This window comes from Protopterus annectens, chromosome 4.part0 (assembly GCF_019279795.1).
Source record: "Protopterus annectens isolate FY-2018-M chromosome 4.part0, PAN1.0, whole genome shotgun sequence".
Taxonomy (NCBI): Eukaryota; Metazoa; Chordata; order Ceratodontiformes; family Protopteridae; genus Protopterus; species Protopterus annectens.
Genome location: NC_056733.1, coordinates 984,687,370 through 984,710,835, shown reverse-complemented (window position 1 = coordinate 984,710,835; position 23,466 = coordinate 984,687,370).

The following is a 23,466-nucleotide window of genomic DNA, read 5'->3' as shown; positions in this document are numbered from 1 at the left end:
TATGTATGTGGAACTAGGTACTGTAGGCAGTCTGGGAAAACACCCTGCCTGACTCCATATGTGTGTGGAACTAGGTGCTGTAGGCAGTCTGGGGCAGCACCCTGCCTGACTCCATATGTATGTGGTACTAGGTACTGTAGGCATTCTGGGGCAACACCCTGCCTGGCTCCATATGTATGTGGTACTAGGTACTGTAGGCAGTCAGTGGCAACACCCTGCCTGACTCCATATGTATGTGGTACTAGGTACTGTAGGCAGTCCGGGGCAACACCCTGCCTGACTCCATATGTATGTGGTACCCGGTACTGTAGGCCGTCCGGGGCAATACCCTGCCTGACTCCATATGTATGTGGTACTAGGTACTGTAGGCATTCTGGGGCAACACCCTACCTGACTTCATATGTATGTAGTACTAGGTATTGCAGGCAGTCTGGGGCAACACCCTGCCTGTCTCCATATGTATGTGGTACTAGGTACTGTAGGCAGTCTAGTGAAACAACCTGCCTGACTCCATATGTATGTAGAACTAGGTACTGTAGGCAGTCTGTGGCAGCACCCTGGCTGGCTCCATATGTATATGGTACTAGGAACTGTAGGCAGTCCGGGGCAACACGCTGCCTGACTCCATATGTATGTGGTACGAGGTACTGTAGGCAGTCTGGGCAACACCCTGCCTGATTCCATATGTATGTGGTACCAGGTATTGCAGGCAGTCTGGGGCAACACCCCGCCTGGCTCCATATGTATGTGATGCCAGGTACTGTAGGCAGTCTGGGGCAACACCCTGCCTGTCTCCATATGTATGTGGTACTAGGTACTGTAGGCAGTCTGGTCAACACTCTGCATGACTCCATATGTATGTGGTACTAGGTGCTGTAAGACGTCTGGGGCAACACCCTGCCTGACTCCATATGTATGTGGTACCAGGTACTGTAGGCAGTCTGGGGCAAAACACTGCCTGGCCCCATAGTATGCGGACTAGGTACTGTAGGCAGTCAGGGGCAACACCCTGCCTGACTCCATATGTGTGTGGAACTAGGTACTGTAGGCAGTCAGGGGCAACACCCTGCCTGACTCCATATGTGTGTGGAACTAGGTACTCTAGGCATTCTGGGGCAATGCACTGCCTGGCTCCATATGTATGTGGTACTAGGTACTGTAGGCAGTCTGGGGCAACACCCCGCCTGACTCCATATTTATGTGGTACTAGGTACTGTAGGCAGTCCGAGGCAACACCCTGCCTGAATCCATATGTATGTGGTACTATGTACTGTAGGCAGTCTGGGGCATCACTTTCCTTGCTCCATATGTATGTGGTACTAGGTAATGTAGGCAGTCTGGGGCAACACCCTGCCTGACTCCATATGTATGTGGAATTAGGTACTGTAGGCAGTCTGGGCCAACACCCTGCCTGACTCCATATGTATGTGGTACTAGTTATTGTAGGCAGTCTGGGGCAACACCCTGCCTGGTTCCATATGTATCGGGTACTAGGTACTGTAGGCAGTCTGGGGTAACGCCCTGTCTAACTTCATATGTATGTGGTCCTAGGTACTGTAGGCAGTCTGGGGCAACACCCTGTCTGGCTACATATGTATGTGGTACTAGGAACTGTAAGCAGTTTGGTGCAACAACCTGCCTGACTCCATATGTATGTGGAACTAGATACTGTAGGCAGTCTGTGGCAACACCCTGCTTGGCTCCATATGTATATGGTACTAGGTACTGTAGGCAGTCCGGGGAAACACCCTGCCTGACTCCATATGTATGTGCTACTAGGTACTGTAGACAGTCTGGGCAACACCATACCTGACTCCATATGTATGTGGTACTAGGTTCTGTAGGCAGTCTGGGGCAACACCCTGCCTGACTCCATATGTATGTGGTAATAGGTATTGTAGGCAGTCTGGGGCAACACCCTGCCTGACTTCATATATATGTAATGCTAGGTACTGTAGGCAGTCTGGGGCAACACCCTGCATGTGTCCATATGTATGTGGTACTAGGTACTGTAGGCAGTCTGAGACAACACCCTGCCTGACTCCATATGTATGAGGTACCAGGTACTGTAGGCAGTCTGGGGCAACACCCTGCCTGACTCCATATGTGTGTGGAATAAGGTGCTGTAGGCAGTCTGGGGCAACACCCTGCCTGGCTCCATATGTGTGTGGTACTAGTTACTGTAGGCAGTCTGGGGCAACACCCTGCCTGACTCCATATGTATGTGGTACTAGGTACTGTATGTAGTCTGGGGCAACAGCCTGCCTGAAGCCATATGTATGTGGTACTAGGTACTGTAGGCAGTCTGGGGCAACACCATGCCAGGCTCCATATGTATGTGGTACTAGGTACTGTAGGCAGTCTGGGGCAACACCTTGCCTGGCTCCATATGTGTGTGGCACTAGGTACTGTAGGCAGTCTGGGGCAACACCCTGTCTGGTGCCATATGTATGTGGTACTAGGTACTGTAGGCAGTCTGTGGCAACCCCCCGCCTGACTCCATATGTATGTGGTACTAGGTTCTGTAGCCAGTCTGGGGCAACATCCTGCCTGGCTTCATATGTATGTGGTACTAGGTATTGTAGGCAGACTGGGGAAACACCCTGCCTGGCTCCATATGTATGTGGTACTAGGTATTGTAGGCAGTGTGGGGCATCACCCTGTCTGGCTCCATATGTATGTGGTACTATGTACTGTAGGCAATCTGGGGCAGCACCCTGCCTGGCTCCATATGTATGTGGAACTAGGTATTGTAGGTAGTCTGGGGCAACACCCTGCCTTACTTCATATGTATGTGGTACTAGGTACTGTAGGCCATCTGGGGCAACACCCTGCCTGACTCCATATATATGTGGTACTAGGCACTGTAGGCAGTCTGGGGCAACCCTCTGCCTGACTCTATATGTATGTGGTACTAGGTACTGTAGGCAGCCTGGGGTAACATCTTGTCTGGCTCCATATGTATGTGGTGAAAGGTACTGTAGGCAGTCTGGGGCAACACCCTGCCTGGCTACATACATATGTGGTGCTAGAAACTGTAGGCAGTCTGGTGAAACAACCTGCCTGACTCCATATGTATGTGGAACTATGTACTGTAGGCAGTCTGTGGCAACACCCTGCCTGGCTCCATATGTATATGGTACTAGGTACTGTAGGCGGTCCGGGGCAACACCCTGCCTGACTCCATATGTATGTGGTACTAGGTACTGTAGGCAGTCTGGGCAACACCCTGCCTGACTCCATATTTATGTGGTACTAGGTACTGTAAAGCAGTCTGGGGCAACACCCTGCCTGTCTCCATATGTATGTGATACTAGATATTGCAGGCAGTCTGGGGCAACACCCTGCCTGGCTCCATATGTATGTGATGCTAGGTACTGTAGGCAGTCTGGGGCAACACCCTGCCTGTCTCCATATGTATGTGGTACTAGGTACTGTAGGCAGTCTAGGCAACACCCTGCCTGATTCCCTATGTACGTGGTACTAGGTACTGTAGGCATTCTGGGGCAACACCCTATCTGACTCCATATGTATGTGGTACTAGGTATTGCAGGCAGTCTGGGGCAACACCCTGCCTGGCTCCATATGGATGTGATGCTAGGTATTGTAGGCAGTCTGGGGCAACACCCTGCCTGTCTCCATATGTATGTGAAACTAGTTACTGTAGGCAGTCTGTGGCAGCACCCTGCCTGGCTCCATATGTATATGGTACTAGGTACTGTAGGCAGTCCAGGGCAACACCCTGCCTGACTCCATATGTATGTGGTACTAGGTATTGCAGGCAGTCTGGGGCAACACCCTGCCTGGCTACATATGTATGTGATGCTAGGTACTATAGGCAGTCTGGGGCAACACCCTGCCTGTCTCCATATGTATGTGGTACTAGGTACTGTAGGCAGTCTGGGCAACACTCTGCCTGACTCCATATGTATGTGGTACTAGGTGCTGTAGGAAGTCTGGGGCAACACCTTGCCTGACTCCATATGTATGTGGTACCAGGTACTGTAGGCAGTCTGGGGCAAAACACTGCCTGGTCCCATATGTATGTGGTCTAGGTACTGTAGGCAGTCTGGGGCAACACCCTGCCTGACTCCATATGTGTGTGGAACTAGGTGTTGTAGGCAGTCTGGGGCAACACCCTGCCTGACTCCATATGTAAGTGGTACTAGGTACTCTAGGCATTCTGGGGCAATACCCTGCCTGGCTCCATATGTATGTGGTACTAGGTACTGTAGGTAGTCTGGGGCAACACCCTGCCTGACTCCATATGTATGTGGTACTAGGTACTGTAGGCAGTCCGGGGCAACACCCTGCCTGACTCCATATGTATGTGGTACTAGGTACTGTAGGCACTCTGGGCAACACCCTGCCTGACTCCATATGTATGTGGTACTAGGTACTGTAGGCATTCTGCGACAATGCCCTGCCTGGCTCCATATGTATGTGGTACTAGGTACTGTAGGCAATCTGGGGCAACACCCTGCCTAACACCATATGTATGTGGTACTAAGTACTTTAGGCAGTCTGGGGCATCAACTTGCCTTGCTCCATATGTATGTGGTACTAGGTAATGTAGGCAGTCTAGGGCAACACCCTGCCTGACTCCATATGTATGTGGAATTCGGTACTGTAGGCAGTCTGGGCCAACACCCTGCCTGACTCCATATGTATGTGGTACTAGGTAGTGTAGGCAGTTTGGGGCAACACCCTTCCTGGTTCCATATGTATGGGGTACTAGGTACTGTAGGCAGTCTGGGGTAACGCCCTGTCTAACTTCACATGTATGTGGTACTAGGTACTGTAGGCAGTCTGGGGCAACACCCTGTCTGGCTACATATGTATGTGGTACTAGGAACAGTAAGCAGTCTGGTGCAACAACCTGCCTGACTCCATATGTATGTGGAACTAGATACTGTAGGCAGTCTGTGGCAACACCCTGCCTGGCTCCATATGTATATGGTACTAGGTACTGTAGGCAGTCTGGGGCAACACCCTGCCTGACTCCATATGTATGTGCTACTAGGTACTGTAGACATTCTGGGCAACACCATACCTGACTCCATATGTATGTGGTACTAGGTTCTGTAGGCAGTCTGGGGCAACACCCTGCCTGACTCCATATGTATGTGGTAATAGGTATTGTAGGCAGTCTGGGGCAACACCCTGCCTGACTCCATATGTATGTAATGCTAGGTACTGTAGGCAGTCTCGGGCAAAACCCTGCCTTTGTCCATATGTATGTGGTACTAGGTACTGTAGGCAGTCTGGGCAGCACCCTGCCTGACTCCATATGTATGTGGTACTAGGTACTGTAAGAAGTCTGGGGCAACACCCTGTCTGACTCTATATGTATGTGGTACCAGGTACTGTAGGCAGTCTGGGGCAAAACACTGCCTGGTCCCATATGTATGTGGTACTAGGTACTGTAGGCAGTCTGGGGCAACACCCTGCCTTACTCCATATGTGTGTGGAATAAGGTGCTGTAAGGCAGTCTGGGGCAACACCCTGCCTGGCTCCATATGTGTGTGGTACTAGTTACTGTAGGCAGTCTGGGGCAACACCCTGCCTGAATCCATATGTATGTGGTACTAGGTACTGTATGTAGTCTGGGGCAACACCCTGCCTGAGGCCATATGTATGTGGTACTAGGTACTGTAGGCAGTCTGGGGCAACACCATGCCAGGCTCCATATGTATGTGGTACTAGGTACTGTAGGCAGTCTGGGGCAACACCTTGCCTGGCTCCATATGTATGTGGTACTAGGTACTGTAGGCATTCTGGGGCAACACCCTGCCTGACTCCATATGTATGTGATACTAGGTATTGCAGGCAGTCTGGAGCAACATCCTGCCTGGCTCCATATGTATGTGATGCTAGGTACTGTAGGCAGTCTGGGGCAACACCCTGCCTGTCTCCATATGTATGTGGTACTAGGTACTGTAGGCAGTCTGGGCAACACCCTGCCTGACTCCATATGTATGTGGTACTAGGTACTGTAGGCAGTCTGGGCAGCACCCTGCCTGACTCCATATGTATGTGGTACTAGGTACTGTAAGAAGTCTGGGGCAACACCCTGTCTGACTCTATATGTATGTGGTACCAGGTACTGTAGGCAGTCCGGGGCAAAACACTGCCTGGTCCCATATGTATGTGGTACTAGGTACTGTAGGCAGTCTGGGGCAACACCCTGCCTTACTCCATATGTGTGTGGAATAAGGTGCTGTAAGGCAGTCTGGGGGCAACACCCTGCCTGGCTCCATATGTGTGTGGTACTAGTTACTGTAGGCAGTCTGGGGCAACACCCTGCCTGAATCCATATGTATGTGGTACTAGGTACTGTATGTAGTCTGGGGCAACACCCTGCCTGAAGCCATATGTATGTGGTACTAGGTACTGTAGGCAGTCTGGGGCAACACCATGCCAGGCTCCATATGTATGTGGTACTAGGTACTGTAGGCAGTCTGGGGCAACACCTTGCCTGGCTCCATATGTATGTGGTACTAGGTACTGTAGGCAGTCTGGGGCAACACCCTGCCTGGTGCCATATGTATGTGGTACTAGGTTCTGTAGGCAGTCTGGGGCAACACCCTGCCTGGCTTCATATGTATGTGGTACTAGGTATTGTAGGCAGACTGGGGCAACACCCTGCCTGGCTCCATATGTATGTGGTACTAGGTATTGTAGGCAGTGTGGGGCATCACCTTGTCTGGCTCCATATGTTTGTGGTACTATGTACTGTAGGCAATCTGGGGCAACACCCTGCCTGGCTCCATATGTATGTGGAACTAGTTATTGTAGGTAGTCTGGGGCAACACCCTGCCTTACTTCATATCTATGTGGTACTAGGTAGTGTAGGCCATCTGGGGCAACACCCTGCCTGACTCCATATGTATGTGGTACTAGGTACCGTTGGCAGTCTGGAGCAACACCCTGCCTCACTCCATATGTATGTGGTACTAGGTGCTGTAGGCAGCCTGGGGCAACACCCTACCTGACTCCATATGTATGTGGAACTAGGTACTGTAGGTATTCTGGGGCAACACCCTGCCTGTCTCCATATGTATGTGGTACTAGGCACTGTAGGCAGTCTGAGGAAACACCCTGTCTGACTCCATATGAATGTGGAACTAGGTACTGTAGGCGGTCTGGGGCAACACCCTTCCTGCCTCATATGTATGTGTTACTAGGTATTGTTTGCTGTCTGGGGCAGCATCCTGCCTGACTCCATATCTATGTGGTGCTAGATATTGCAGGCAGTCTGAGGCAACACCCTGCCTGACTCCATATGTATGTGGTGCTAGGTACTGTAGGCAGTCTGGGGCAACACCCTGCCTGACTCCATATGTATGTGGTGCTAGGTACTGTAGGCAATCTGGGGGAACGCAATGTCTGGCTCCATATGTATGTGGTACTAGGTAGTTTAGGCAGTCTGGGGCAACACCCTGCCTGGCTCCATATGTATGTGGTACTAGGTACTGTAGGCAGTCTCGCTTTCCACTTGGTACTGCTTCCATGTACAGATGGAAGTTCAACCACACTGAGACGCCCAAAATTTCACAGGGCTTTGCCATTGATTTAGCATGTATATTGTCAAGGACTGCAAATGTGCAATGCCAAATTAGTTTTCTACCGAACTGCTGTCTCCCCTTTTGGAATCAGGTATAGGGCTCTGCCATTCCCAGTTAGCATACTCCAAACAGATAATGACATAGCACTTTCTTTTAGAATTGTGTGTGGCATGTCACATCAGTGCAGCATGTCACACAACACCAAAGGTTTTTGGAATCCAGTCCAGAGTAAATCACATGTGACAAATGCATTGATACAAATCCTAGACACAATACATCAGGTGCTCTACCTGCGCAGATACAAACTGAAAGTACCTGACATGATGCGTCTTCAAGAGAATTAGATCTCACATAAATAATACATCATACTGCCTATGTGCACAAATCTGAGATGCAATACATGATTTGAAGTCTGTCTGCAGATTCAAATGATAAATACATGTACATCACATGTTCTGCATGTCATCATCATCATCAGCCCCCTCTTTCCCATTTTCTACATGGGGGTCAGGGTATCCTATTAACTGTCACCATCTCTGTTGACTCAGTTGCAGACTTCTGTTTTCCTCGACACTCATGCCTGACTGTTGCAGATCTTCTTTCACACAATCGATCCACCTCTTTGCTCGATGTGCTGTTTTCCTCTTCTCTACTTCCAGTCTGTCCCAAATCTTCTTCACCAGATTGTCTTCTGCTTTTCTGCATATATGTCCGAACCACCGTAATCTCTTCTTGTTATTCTTTCAGCAACTGGAGCTACTTCGGCTTCTATTCTTATGGCGTCATTTCTTTGTCTGTCCCACAGTGTGCATCCTACCACCCTTCTCAAGCACTTCATTTCCATCACCTCTATCTTCCTCATCTGCTCTGCCTTTATTGGCCAGGTTTCTGTACCATACAGTAGCACTGGTTGCACCACTGTCTTGTACACCTTACTTTTCATCTTCTTTGGCATTCTTCCTTCACGGACTACAGCTGATACTCTATACCAGTTGTTTGCAGCTCCTCTGATTCTAGCTTTGACCACTTCATTCAGACTTTCTTTTTCCTCAACCACCCCTCCCAAATACTTGAAGTTATTTACCTGTTCCTTTATCTTGCCTTCTATCTCAACTCTCAGCTTCTTCCTATTTACCCAATTTGCTGCCATTACAACTGTCTTATCTGTATTTAGTTTCATCCCATGTGCCTTCAGTTTTGCATTCCATTCCCCTATCCTTTTCTGAAGTTCTTGCTCAGAGTCTGCCTGTAATGCCACACCATCTTCATACAACAACTTTGTTAATCTGTCCCCTCCAACCTGTTTGCTCATGTAGTCCATCACCAGTATGAACAGCAGTGGTCTCAGAGCTGAGCCCTGGTGCACTCCTATTCTCACTGAAAACCCCCTCTGTGAGGCTCAACACTGTTCTTGAATCTTTGAGTACCAGTACATAGCCTGCACTAACTCTACCAATGTTTCTAGGACTTCAAACCACCACAGTACTGTTCAAATCAGCTTTCTTGGAACCTTGTCACATGCTTTCTCCAAGTCTAGGAATGCCCAGTTTGACCCTTTCTTCGTGTCTAGCTTCTTCTCAACTATCTGTCTCACTGCAAACATCGGGTCAATTGTGCTGCATCTTGATCTGAATCTGAACTGCTGATCTCCCATCTTACGTTCTACTACTCTGCATATCCATTTACCAGTCACCCTCTCCAGAACTTTCATGCAAGGTGAGACAAGTTTGATGCCTTTGTACTGCCCACAGTTGTGGATGTCCCCTTTGTTCTTGTACACTGGCATGAGTATGCTTATTCTCCAGTCATCTGCAGTACACCTTTCTCTACACTGCTATGTGTACTCTCAGGAGCCATTAATCCCATATCTCATCCAGCATCGTTGTCACATCTTCTGTGACCTCAGCTCAGCCTGTTGCTTTCCTTGACTTCATTTTTCTTAGTGTTATTCTTGCTTCTCCTGTGGTGGTCTCCTCCCCTTCTCTCATCATAGACTGTGTCTGGGGCACTACAGCTTCTGTGGGCTTTTCTTCATTCAGAAAATGCTGGAACTACTCCTTCCATCTGCCTTTGAAGTCCTGTGGAGTAGTAATCAGGTTGCTGCTGGCATACTTTATGAAGGGTGTCTGACTATCTTCTTTATCTTTCTGTCTTTGTCTTGTAACCTGATATAGTTTCTTTGTGGCACCTTTGTTTAACATGAATAGAAAGCTTGTTCCAAAGGTGGGGCAACCTCTATGAGACAAATCTGTCTCTCCAGCAAGTTCTGTTGATGTCACATTACCAGTTTAAGGTCTTTTGAGTGAGTGACTCGTGCCATTTGACTTGTGAATGTGCAGCATTTTCATTAAAGCTGGGTCAGAGATTGCTCTATATGCAAGGCACAGATCACCTCTAAACAGTCTGTATGACACAGAGTAAAGTGACAATGATTTCAGTCTGTCCGCATAAGACAGATCTTAAAGACCTTGAATTTTCCTTGTAAGGAACCTTTGTGGTGTCTCCAATTTCTGTAGGTGTTTGGAAAGGAACATACCAAAGGGAGTGTTGTACTCTATTACTGGCCTGATGAGGGAGAGTGCAGGGGAGAGGGTTATAACCTCTTTTTTCTGGAAGCAATGCTGTTACTTATGAGATGAACAATATAAAATGCCCTTCTTACCACTGTGGAGAGATGGTGATGGAAGTTAAGGTTGCTGTCAACCTGTGTGCCCAGATCTCTCACCACTGACTGTGCTTAGGATATTGCTACTGATGTTGTAGTTTGCAGGAACATCACCCTTGCCAAAAGGGATGATAATGTATTTTTTTTGCATTAAGTGTAAGACCATGACTTTGGCACTAATCTGCATAAGACCTTCTTGCAGGATGTTGACATCACTAGGAGTTTCAATGATCGCTCCCGGTTTGCAGTCATCAGCAAACTTTGTCAACCACAGTACTTTAGTTTTAACCTGCACTTCAGAGGAGTAGATTCCAAACAGTAGGGGTCCAAGAACTGATCCCTGCGGAACACCACTGGTTATGGGTCTGCTGGAGGAGATGGAGCCCCCTATTTTGACCATATGAGTTCTATCAGTGAGCAAGTTTGCGACCCACCTGACATTATATGGGTTGATACTAAGCTGGGTGAGTTTATCAATGATGCCTGAGTGGGGAATTGTGTCAAAAGCCTTGACTTAGTCTAGGTAGGCCATATGCACAGATGTTCCCTCATCTAGTGCTTTGGTGACAGTCTTGAAGAAGTCCACCAAGTTTAACAGGCATGATCCCCCCTTGACAAAGCCAAACTGGGTGTGTTTGAGCTTTTGGAGATTTCCTAATCTTTGTTAATAAGGTCCATGATTTGTTCCACGGCCTTGCAGATAAGGCTGGTCTGTGTAATGGGTCTATAGTTCAAGGGCTCCATAGATGCACCCCCTTTGTGCATAGGGATGATGGTAGCTATTTTCCATTTTGCTGGGATGAAGCCAGTGCTTATGCTGCTATTGAAAAGCATGCCCAATGGTGATACTAATTCCTGTTTTAACCCATGTAGAACACAGCCCAGGATGTTGTCTGATCCCATAGAGGCTGTGTTTTTGGCCTAGGGGAGAGAGTTTAAGACATGCTGCTCAGAGATACTAGGTGAGGGACAGATGTTAGGGATGCTTTGGGGTATATGTGGTGGGGACAGTGGACTGAAGTTTTCACTGAACCTGTCAGCCAGCAGGTTTGCTATATCAACAGGTTCTATATATACAGTGCAATTAACTACAAGTTCAGTGCAAATCTGGGCCTTACTTTTGAGGTTATGGATGTAACTAAAATGCCTTGTGCTTATCCTTTGTTAGGGGAAGCTAATTTGGATTCATAGTTAGCTTTGGACGACTTCACTAGGAGTCTTATTTGCTTGTTTAAGTTGAGGACAGAAAGTTTCCACTTTTGAGACCGTTCCTTCCTACTCTTAGACAGCAATTTCTTTCTCCTACTTTATATCCTATTAATGGCAGCTGTGCACCAGGCATGTTTATTTTTCCTTGAACGTCTTGCTCTGGTACAATCAGGTATGAAAACACACAAACAAAGCGAGAATGAGATGGAGCAGTACGAAAAAATAATAATCCAACTGACTGTTTTATTAGCGCTTTCGGAGCGGACAATACCTCTCCTTCTTCAAATAAAATCCAAGAGCAATTAAGAACCTTTTATACAAAATGTAAAACCAATCATTCAATTAACATGGGCATGGCACTGAGATGTTCTTAAAAGATTCTCAAAAGAAAAACGTACACACACTTTTCTAAATGTATCTAAACAGAACAGAACATAACAAATCAACGGCTGATTTAAATTCTTCTAAAGCACAATAATTTGAAACAATTAAATGAAAGATACATTTCTTTGAATATATTGTAACAATGTGTTGATGCTACAAAATTATAAACTTAGAATATCTGATATGAATGTCAGTGATCATAGTAAAAACTCAAATACTACTTGCTAAACTGAATAGTTAAAAAACTTTTTAAAGCATTAAAAATATCAAAAAATAACTAGTTAATATTAAATTGAATACTAGTTACTGTCCTTCAGATGGTATGTTGAAAGTATATAAAAACAAGAGAACACATTTCTATGTATATTGAATGGCTTGGAGATTAAAATACAAACCTACTAACGGAACAACTACCTCCTTAAGGCAAGATATTTAAGAATACATTTTACAGAGACATGTTCATTAAGCCCTGGAGGTAGATAAGCTGCTGCTCTAATTTGCCAAAAAAGCTCTTCCATTTCTAGTTTTAGTTGCCAGGGTCGACCTCTCTGGTCAATTTTAATGTGTTTTAATATAGCAAATTTGAACTTATGTTCCGGAAACTCAATAATATGCCTTGCAAGAGCATTAGTGGTGTCATTCTTGCTAATGGTATACTGGTGCTCATAGATGCGCTGCTTAATCTTTCTTTCAGTTTTCCCTATATAAAAAGCAGCACATCCTTGGCAGCAGGCTGAATAAACAACTCCTTTAGTCTTGCAATTGTACTCGCCATAGATTTTATAAACTTTACCTCTAATGTTGACCTGAGGCTCAGTACTTTAAATGCCTACACTGCTGGCATGACCCACATCTAAACATGCCTTTCATCCTGCCATCTGTAACCTTATTCGTACTTTCAAGAAGTGCTTTGAGGTTAGCACCTTTCCTGTAGGTTATTTTTGGTTTGTCCCCAAACATTTTCAATAACCCACTATCTTCAATTATTAGGGCCCAGCTTTTATTTAAAATATCCCTTATAAGAAGGTGGTCCAAACTGTATGTGCACAAAAAACTAATGTGGAAACCTTGTACATCACTCTTTGTCTTAGTATGATGTTGATTATCTACATCCTCACTAATATGATGCATGTTACTAAACAAGAGTGGTTTAAAGTGACCTATTTGGCGCTTGTAGGCAACCTCAGCAATGATTCTTGCCATCATAGGTGGAGGATAGCCTCTATTTATGAACATTAATCCCAAACCTTCACATTCCTCAACAAAGTCAGTCTCATCTGAGACCATCCTAGCTGCCCTTACCATATGCCCCTTAACTACCGCTCTTTTTTGATGGTAGGGGTGCCAACTAGAAAAGTACAGGAAGGAATTAGAATAAGTGGGTTTTCTATGTATGGTACATTTATATCTAGAGTTTGTCACATCTTTGAACAAAGTAATGTCCAAAAAATTGATGTTAGTCTCATGTAGGTTGTAGGTGAATTCAAAGAAATCAGTCATAAGAGAAATACTAGTAATAAAATTCAGAACTAAATCACTGGGACCTTTCCAGACCAAGAACATATCGTCTTGGTAATGAGTGTACCAAGTGACATTGTTCTGAAATAAATGGTTTTTAAATAGCAAGGTCTTCTCCCAGTGTGCCATTATGCAATTGGCAAAGCTCCCTCCACAGGGTGACCCCATGGCCACCCCAGTTTTCTGGAGATATATTTGCCCATCGAAAAGCATGTAGTTATTAGTTAGGACAATCTCCAGGAGAGTTTCAACTAAATAGATGGTATTGTCATTTACTTGTCTTAATGACATAAATTCTCTGATCCATTCAAGGCCCACACTTTGAGGTATAACAGTATATAGATCCCTAACATCGATTGTGAGGAAGCTGTATTCTTGATGAAAAGGAATTTTGCTTACCTCGTTTAGAAAACTCCAAGAGTCTTTACAAATTTGAGACTCTTGTTCAACTAAAGGTCTTAGAATGCTATCTACATATTTAGCACATGCACAGGTAATAGAACCGCGCCCATCAACTATCGGTCTAAAAGGGGGATCCTCAATTCTCTTATGAATCTTAGGTGTTCCAAATAGGGCTGGTGTTCTAGGGGCAATCATAGTCAAATAGTGGTGCAAATCAATATCAGTAGTGCCTTCTAAAAATAGGTCGTCAAGAATAGACTTGATTCTTTTATATGCGGTGTTTACCTCATTCAAACTCACTAGTGAGCAAGCCCTAGTGGTAAGGTGTCTATTCATATTATCAACATAAGTATTTTGATCCATAAAAACAAGCCCGCCCCCTTTATCGGGTTTCATAACCCTTATATTGCATTCACGTAGTAGGTTGATGAAATCGCGTTGATTTCTATTGATGTTGATATTTACATTCCTATTAGTTACACTGTTAGTACCAATAGCCCTTAAATCAATCTCACACATCTTTTCAAAAGAATTTAGGTTTAAGTGTAAAGGTGGATTGAAAAGGCTTGAAACCTTAAGTGAATTAGTGAGGGTAGAATTCGGCCCCATTATGGCATTTAAATTCAGTTTATGAACAAACAGTTTCAGGTCAATTATAGTTTTTACCAGATCCATATTGGTATCAGGAACAAACAACAAACCCTTGGAGAAAAAATCAACCATGTCCTAAGGTATATCCAAAATAGTGTAATTATAAATTTTAAAGTCCCCTTCTGAGCTTGAAAGTATTTGGGGACCAGTAGAAGATGGTTGAATTATCTCCTGCGCTGGTTCCGTCTGTTCCGCGTACAGCCCTGGTTCCTGTTCATCTTCGGATTCACGTATTGACCATTCTGATTCCTTGGAAAACCCTGTGGTAACTTGTACCCGGTCGGTTGTTGTCATAACCAACCTCTTGTTGCTGAATATGAGAATTACTGTTATGGGCTTTATTGTTTTACTGTTATGGGCTTTATTGTTGTTATTGTTGTTATTTATTCTCTCACTTCTACGGAGGGGTTGTAATTCTTCTGTGTTGGTATTGGGTTCTCCATTATGGGGGTTAGTATTGTCCTCATGCACATTATCAGTGGGTTCTAGAGGGACCCCATTAGTGTTGACAGACTGTGAAATAAAAGGTGGGCGAGGGTATGCTCTGTTGCTGGCATACTCTTGTGTGTCCCTTGCAATTTTTTTCTTTTTAATACCCAGCATTTTTGTCATGGTAGCTTCAATGCTGGTAAAAATCCGAACATAGTCATACTTATAGTGAGGAAATTCACAGTTAGATTTAATTGTGTATTCAAGTACTTCCAGTTCACCTGAGGCAATATTATTACACAGGTGCTTGTATAAAGCATTGGTGTATAACTCAGCATAGGTGTCTGTTCCATCAATGGGGGGAGGGGTTATGAAGCTATTTATACTGTCACATAAGAGGTTGTAATTGGCCTTGGAGAATTTTTTTGTCTATTTTTTGCTAAGGGGTGGTTCTTGTGTTACAGTTACTTCTAATGAGACTGATTTGTGATCAGATCTCAGCAGGGATCTCAGCAGGGATGGTCTCATACTGGGGGTGGTGCAGTGGTCCACCATGTTGGTTACCACCAGATCCAGGATGGTCAAGTCCTCTGTAGGTGTGTCAACCAACTGGTCCAGGGAATTGGAGTTAATGAAGTCCTGGAACCTTTGGGCAAGTGAGTTAGAACACGTATAATTTACCCAGTCAATAGATGGATAAATAAAGTCACCCAAAACCAAGTTGTTTGGTTGTATCTTGATTATCTCAAGTAGATACATGTAGGCTGAGTGGATGTCCTGATTCATGGAGAGGGTCCTATAGCTGGCAATAACCTGAAGAGGGGTCTTATTTACAGTCAATTACACCTGAAGTAATTCAACGGAATCATGCTGTTTAACGGCTCTAGATGTGTATTTATCTTTAATGAATATTGATACACCATCTCCTTTAGTTATTGCGCCTTCAGTTTGCGGTCTGAATGTGTGGAAGGAAATGTAACCTGGTAGAGCTGGAGTGCTCTCAGCGGCCTTAAACCAGGTCTCAGTGACTGCACAAATGTCAGCATCTTCCAAGGTAAGGACTGCTTCCAGTGAGTGCAGTTTCTGGTTTAGATTCCTAGTGTTTAGCAGCATAACCTTGAGGTTGTTTTTAAAGAACATTTTTATGTCAGGAAGTTTGTTCTTGTGACATTGCCTAAAAAAAGATACTATGTAGGGTGGCAAGAGCCTTAACCAGTAACTGAAATTCCAGGGGTGACAGATGAAGGCCATCTATCATCACAGGTGAAGGTAAAATGCTGCTTTGCTCAGTCATGTCTCTCTTCATATAGTCAGTCTATTTTATTTCCCACTGTTTCCTGCACTCCTTCTTTATTTTGATGACTTCCTGGACATCTGCATTTCACCACCAGCTTTCCTTATGTACCTTATTTCTATACTGGGCTCATCCACATACCTGTTCTGTAGTCCTCACACATGCTGTTTTGAGGTGCTACCATTCTTTTTCAACTTCACCTATTTCCTCCTCCTCTTGTGGTGCTAGAGCCCTGAGTAATTCCTTGAAATGTTGTATTTTCTCTCCAGTCAACTTCCAAGTCATCAGCCTGGTCTCTGTTGACCTTCTCTAACCACTTGCAGCTGATCATGGCAACCAGTGGTTTATGGTGTGGACCAACTGTTTCACCAGGGATGACTTTGCAATCTTTGATTCATGTTGGCCACTCTTGTATGTGATCTTATGACTGCCTCTCTTTCTGAAACATGTGTTGGCTACTATCAAACCATTTGCCAGACAGAAGTCTAGAATGGTCTCCCCTTTTTTATTCCTGTTATGCCACCCATGTGGACCCAGGCAGTCCTCATTTCCTGTACATTCAAGTCACCCATTATCATCTTCCTGCTTTATCTAGTAGGTCCTGCACCTGCGGTCTGGATGCCCTCTTTTCCTCACTATCACAACCCTGCTGTGGGGCATCGGCTGAGATTATGAATGCTGGCCTATTTACACTGGAGTCTGATTGCCATGAGTCTGTCACTAATTCTGATGATATTCCTCACTGTCTTCTGAAGCCTGTCTCTCACTGCAATTCCCACATCATTTCTAGCCTGTCCTCCTCCTGGGTAGTAGACTCTAGATCCCACGCCAAGTGGCGTTGCTGCACTGCCCTTCCATCTTGTCTCTTGGATGCATAGGATGTCTAGCCTCCTCCATATTTCCATGTGTCCTGTCAGAGAAGTTACATTAAGTGTATATCTGCGTTGTTAGTTACAGCAAATGTACTATAGTTAACTGAAGAGGACAGAGCAGTTGCTATGGAGTGCATTTTGTAAAGTGTTTTACTTGCTATACAGTGTTCTATTTACTGCCTCATATCTACTTAAGCTGCTTTGTTTATAGACCAATGTTTACCTAAGTTAACTGATATGTACTGTGCTGTTGTGTTTTTATTCTTAAAGGTGTATACACTCCCTTAAAGGGCTTACAGTAACCAATGTCTATTGACTGTATTTTGTAAAATGATTTACCATATATGCTGTGTTCTACTTCTGCCTCATTTCTCATACTTCTGCTGTACTAATCTATCTCCCTTCTCCTAGAGCCTCCTACTTTCCCTTTTCTCCCTTCCCCATCATTGTTGTTGCTTCACTTCATCAAAGCCCTTTTTATTAACAACCCTGTCTCCTATCCTCCCTGTCTAGTTCTGCTATTACTACAGTGAGACACTTCCTCAGTGATCCTATATCTTCTGTCCTACATCCTTCCAAAAACCCTTGTCCTAACATTTTTTTCCTCTTACAGCTGCTGTTCTGAAATTCCCAATGAGCACAACCTACTAACTAAACCTTCTTAACTGGATCTCCCACCCCTTTGCAGCTTCCTCATGGCAAGAAATACAAGACTTCAGGTCTCACCAGCAGAGAAATTATTAGTTTCATAAATCTTCCTGGTGTACTAGGCAAGCTTATATGTAGTGAAACACTTTAGTGCTTATTTGACTACTGGCACTCTCACTAACTCAAACATATATTGTTGGACTCCCCTCCCCTCCCCTTTCCCCTGAACTTTCTCCTTCCATTCTTTTTCTCTCTTTTTAGCAACTGTTAATACTAAAAGCTGTAAAACTGTACAGAACCAATAAAGCAGCAAGTGTTAGGTTGCTATTATCTGCATAATTTTCTTACCTCAAGGAACTGGCTACTGTTAACTATTCCACTGTCTTGTGGCACACGTTGCTACCTGATTGTTTCTACTGTGGTCTGGCAAGCTGCATCAAAGTTTCAGACCATTCCTTTTGCCCTCGCTTCACTTGGACTCACTCTGTTCCTCTACCCTACCCCCATTCCCACACACCCCCACATTAATTACCTTTGTAACTAACAATCTTAACCCCATCATCCCTGATGCCCAACTTCCTGTACTCCCCAACCAATTACAACCATCCCTCTTAAAATAACTCCTCCTACCTCTCTATTCACTAAACATAACTCCTCCCACCCTTACTCACTGCTCTCATCCCCCCTCTTCTAGCTTACCATTACCAAACACCTTCCCTCTTTCAAACATCTACCCCTTTCATATTCTCCTCATCCTTCAATATGTTCCTCTCTCTATTCTTAGCCTTTCTTCTTCTCCTAAACAACATCACTTCCTACCACATTCAGCTAAACATACTCACCTCTTCTCCCGCCTCGTCTCATAACACAATTAACACCAACAGCCACTACACCTCTCTCTTTTCATCCTGGTCTTCTCATGTACTGAATTCAATCTCCCCAAAATCAAACTGTCTCCAAAATCCCCCTCATTCCGCAGAATTAAACAGAAATTTCATTCACCCTTCCCCTATACATCACTTCTCTTCCTCCCACTAAAGTTAAGTGACATTCACCCAAATCCTGGCCCACACTCTAATTCATCAAGTCCTACCTATATCTCACAACCACTTCAGCAGGTACCTAAACCTAGTCTCAAACATCTCTCCTTCTATTCAATCAACATCCATAAAGTTCTTAACAAGATAGATGAATTCCACACCTGGACAGCCCAGTACTTCCCCAACATAGTTAGTCAGTCTGAAACATGGCTCAATCCACATCATGTAGACAAAGAATCCCCCCCCCAGTTACAACATTCTATGCCTGGAGAGAATGCACAAAAAAGGCTGAGGCATTGCCATTATTTACTCTCACCTCCTATCCATATCTCCCCCAAATAACCCTCCCCCCTCCTTTCACCCAGCTGAACTCATTATTACCAACTGCCAACTCAATAGTCATAAAACTCTAACCATAGTCGCCATCTATATACCCCCTGGAGAGAATATACCCCTATTAGAGCAAATCCTACAGTGGATGTCTGACAATATACATAATGAAACAATAATACTAGGTGATGTTAACATCAATTGGCTCACCCTCATCTTTAACTCTCCCAACACCAGCATAAACATATACGGATACACCCAACTTATCTCTTCACCCACTTTTCTTTATAAACCCACAAATACCTGCCCTATCTTGCATTGGATACTTGTCTCTAAGCCTGACCTCTATTACCACCCTGAATCCCTATCAGAATCAATCACTGACCACTCCCCTATATATGTTCAAAGATTCTCCCCTCACCTCTCTAGGCCTCATAAACTTAAAGTGTGATGAATGCTATCCAACTTCAACCCAGATACATTCTGTAATTCTCTCTCTGCTCTTGACTGGTCTTTCCTCTCTTCCCTACCTCTAGATAAAGCTGTTCTTCAATTCAACTCCATCTTCCTAAACAAGCTGAACTCCCTTGCCCCTTCCAGAACTGTCAGAGTCAAATCATGGTGTTTCTCTTGGCTTTCCAACTGTACTTGGTCTCTTATCCATAACAGAGATTGCGCCTGGAAACTCTGGACTAAGACCAAATCTCCCACACACTACCAACAATATAGGGAACTCTGAATTTTACCCAAAAAACACAAACTCTGACAAAAAGAATTACTACTTGTCACTCCAAGATACTGAACCCAGAAACTCTAAAACATTTTGGAATACTGTCAACAAAATTCTCCACCCAGGAAATCCTTCAACTCCCAGTCTCTGCCCCAATAACACACCCCTTGAAAGTGCTTCAGTTTTTAATTCAGACTTCATAGATACCATCATCAAACTTATGCAAACTGTCCAGCCAACCAGCCCCACACCCGCTACCACCCCCAACTGTAAAACAGTCCTTTCTCACTGAAACCCATTCCAACCAGCTACATCAAAAAACTTATCAAACTTAAACAATGTTCCCCTTTAGCTGACAACCTGCCACTTCTCTTCCTAAAAGCTGCTGCTGACTCCATAGCATATTCTGTCTCCATCCTCATGAACCACTCAGTTAGTGATTCCACTGTTCTTGCCCTCTGGATAAAGTTCCACACTATACCAATCCACAAAGGTGGAAATTCTGTTGAGCTCTCTAATTATCGACCTATTGCCATGCTCTCTCCCCTCCAAAATTCTTAAGCATTGTGTTTATAAACAAATCTTAGCTTATCTGACTCATGAAAACCTAATTACCCCTACTCGACATGGCTTCCACCCCACCACAGCACCACTACTGCACTTATTTCCTTTTCTAACTCCATCTCTCTAGCTAGAGACAATGATAAACTAGTGTCCTGCATCTTTTTAGATCTCTCCAAAGCCTTTGACACTGTCTCTCACCCCATCCTCCTCTTCAAATTCTCTCACCTCAACCTCTCTTCAGCAACTATCTTCTTGTTCAATAGTTGCCACACAGGTAGGCTGCAGTCCTTAAAATGCCTCTCTGCTCTTTCTCCTTTTCTCTCCATCAAAATGGGCATCCCTCAAGGCTCTATTTTAGACCCCTCCTTTTTAACATTGTTACTAACCAACTTCACACATCCTGTCCTCAGTCTTTCCTCATACAGTATGCAGATGACTCCACCATCATTTCTATCACTGACAGTCCCACTGACCTGCTAACCCAGACACAAACATCTTTCAACCTCACTGAAACATTGCTTACTAACAGTCAACTCATACTAAACCCTAAAAAGACAAAACATCTTCTCTTCCTCCCAAAATCCTTTTACCATCTGAAATCCTCATTCACCATCTCTTCCCTCAACAACACTGTGATCATAGCTGAATCACACACTAAACTGCTTGGAGTAAAAGTGGATGATCAACTAAAATTTGAACTTCATGTACTTAACTGCATCAAGAAAACCCACCAAAAGCTTGGTTTACTCTATAGAAACAAAATGTTTCTCACACCCAACTCTAGGATCTCACTAGCCCAAGCTTACCTTCTCCCCAACCTCTTTTCCAGCTCTTAAATTTTAACCAACTGACAGTCCTCACTACTTTCCAAACTTGAAACCACCTACAACAAAGTTACTAGATTTGCAGACAATCTGCCTTCAAGATCACACCACTGTCATGCTCTCCAGACACTCAGCTGGCTAGAGTTGCCTAACCAGCTCTTATTTACCCAACATCTCATTATCCAGACTATTTTGAATAAGCCCTCCTCTTGCCCTAGCATTTCCTCACTTGTCACCCTCTATAAGCCCCCTCGATCCCTCAGAAGCTCTGACCAATGTCTCTTACAAATTCACAAACCTAAAAAATCTATTGGACAGAATCTGTACAGCTACCTCCCTCCTCTTGCATGGAACAAGCTCCCCATGAACCTTAGAAACATTTCCTACATCCACGAATTCAAGAAAACTCTCTAAAGGTACTTTACTAGCACATGGATTTGCCTCTGTAATCATCCCACATCCCACCCCTTTCTCTATCACTACCCTCCCTATTCCTCCCTTGCCTACTATCATAACTCACTTAACTGCTCTGTATTGTACAGTTACCATCTGAAGATAACCCAATGTGTAATGTAAATTCGTTCAAATGTTTTCATTGTATATTTCTTTGCTATGTTTTTTTCTTTAATGTTATGATGCCTCTTACTATATTGTACTGTGGAGCATTATCTACATTTGCTTAACCTTTTTATTGTATATTTTTCATTGTCTCATCTTCAGTTTTGTAAATTTTTCTTGCTTACTTGTACCGTGGAGCTTTTCTCCCTGGGCCTCCACTGAAAAAGGGCTTTTGCTCAGATTCATAGGTTCATAGGTTCATAGGTTGGTACTAGGCTATCAGCCCTAGGGCCTATACAAGCCTAACCATAACAATTCCCTGGCTATTTCTTCCCACATTATTTACTTTCCTGGACCCCTGTCTAGCAGGGTGATTGACGTGATCCCTGGGGTGAATTTCCTTTCTCCCATCCAATCGTCAAGGTTCCTCTTGAAGAGGTCCAAAGAGGCACTCTGCTACAGGTTCATAGGTTGTGGACTATCCTGATTAACAAATGTCAAATAAATAAATAAATAAATAAATAAATAAATAAATAAAGACACATGTTAGATACATAGTACAGCATTTACACTATCTGTGCATAGATACACATGTTAAATGCATCATGGATCACATATGCTGCATGTGTACAAACATGAATGTTAGCCATTATATACCACATATACTAAATTTATACATCATGGCTCATATGTGCTACATGGGTACAGACACAGGTAGAAGACATAGCTGACTACGTGCACTACATGTATAAAGGTGTGCATGTTAAATACAGCATACACACTATCTATGCACAGATACAGCATCCACACTATCTGTGCACAGGTACACATCTTAAATACTTCATGGATCACATGTGCTGCACATGTACAGGCACAAATGTTAACATTGTATACCACTTATGCTACATGTATAATGATATGCATGTTAGATACATATTACAGCATCTTCAATATCTGTGCACAGATACAGATGTTAAATACATCATGGATCAAATATCATGCATGTGTACAGACAGAGATGCTAGACATAGTGTACCACATATAGTACATGTATACCTTATGGATCACATATGCTGCACATGTATAGACACATATGTTAGAGATAGTATGCCACATATACTGCATGTATAAAGATATGCATGTTATGTACATAGTACAGCAGCATAGAAACACATTTTAAATACATCATGGATCACATATGCTGCATATGCATAGACACAGATGTTAGGCACAGTATATCACATGTGCTGCATGTATAAAGTTATGCATGTTACAAAACAAAAATGCAGCATCTACACTATCTGTGCACAAGTACATATGTTAAATAAATCATGGATAGCATATGTTGCATGTGTACAGACACCTCTAAAGCTAGCTATGAAGGCAGAAGTACGGCAGACACTAAAAACAACCACAAAGCCTTCTATAGTTATATCACAAATCTCCACGGCAATACCCAGGTTTGCTCTGAGTTACTACACAATGGTAACTCCTATAATGAGCCAACAGATATTGCCAACATACTGGCCAACAGATTCAGTGCCAACTTTACCCCCCCCAAAGGACCAATCACAATACCTGAGGGATGCCAGGCACCCAACAGTACTGTAGCACAGGTGAAAGCTGCATTGTTCAGGGCCAAGAGTACAGCTTCCATGGGATGCAACAATATCTCTGGATGTGTTCTAAATGAACTGCAAAGTGAATTGGCACCACATCTGTGTGCGCTGTTCAATCACAGCCTCACCTCAGGCTTTGTCCCTACTGAATGGCGCATTGC